The following is a 740-nucleotide window of genomic DNA, read 5'->3' as shown; positions in this document are numbered from 1 at the left end:
TAATTTTAGCTTTAAAAACAGTCTTTTCAAAAAATCAGTACTTCTTAGAGTCTTTAAGCTGAAGAAGTTGTTGATACTTCATAACAATTTTTGGAGAGTTCATTCTTCTTGTCTTCCTGAGCAGAGCGCAGGAGCTGCTGGAGCACAGACAATAATTAGTTAATTTTGCATTAATATAACTATTCTATACGTAATGGCTTTTTACATGAGTAATCAGCTGTATTAGATGGAATGCTTCACAAATGTGGTTGTTATCCTTGTGTAGGGGCCATGCTAATCTCTGTATCATTCCAATTTTCTATGTGCTGCAGATTACATTTCAGGGTGGTACATAAAGCCTTTTATCACTTACATAGCAGTGATATTAAGAAACCACACACTCTTCTTGCATTTAGTTAAAATACTTCCAAATATGCCTTTCAAAATGGTTTGCCATTTCAACATTTAAAAAATAATCAATGTTTTTTAACAAAACATTTCCCTACTACACACATTTTTCTCTAAAGTTTTAAGGACGCAGAATTTTCTTGAAAAGGAGGGCTGGTAGAGGCCATTGGTGCTGAGTTTCTAATCTGCTGGGGGGGGGGGGTGCTTCACCCATGCCCTGCCCCCAGTCTGCTTCTTCCTTCCCTGCCCTGCCTCTTCCCTCCCTGCCCCTTCCCTGCCGAGTTCCGCCCTCTTCCCCGAGTGCGGTGTGCCCTCTCTCCTGACCCCTTCCTCCCAGCGCCTCCTGATGCTGC

The 740-nt window shown here is 41.8% G+C and overlaps 1 non-coding gene across 1 annotated transcript; it reads right to left on the bottom strand.

Annotated features, from left to right (window-relative positions):
• Nucleotides 1–220: 220 nt before the first annotated feature.
• On the bottom strand, nucleotides 221–323 carry LOC127046055 (U6 spliceosomal RNA). The gene has a single exon (XR_007772921.1). It is a non-coding gene; the product is annotated as a U6 spliceosomal RNA (small nuclear RNA).
• Between the last annotated feature and the right edge of the window lie 417 nt (nucleotides 324–740).

The sequence above is a fragment of the Gopherus flavomarginatus genome, chromosome 2 (assembly GCF_025201925.1).
Source record: "Gopherus flavomarginatus isolate rGopFla2 chromosome 2, rGopFla2.mat.asm, whole genome shotgun sequence".
In the NCBI taxonomy this organism is placed as follows: Eukaryota; Metazoa; Chordata; order Testudines; family Testudinidae; genus Gopherus; species Gopherus flavomarginatus.
Note: the sequence above shows the minus strand (reverse complement) of the source record. Positions and strands in the feature narration are given on the sequence as shown.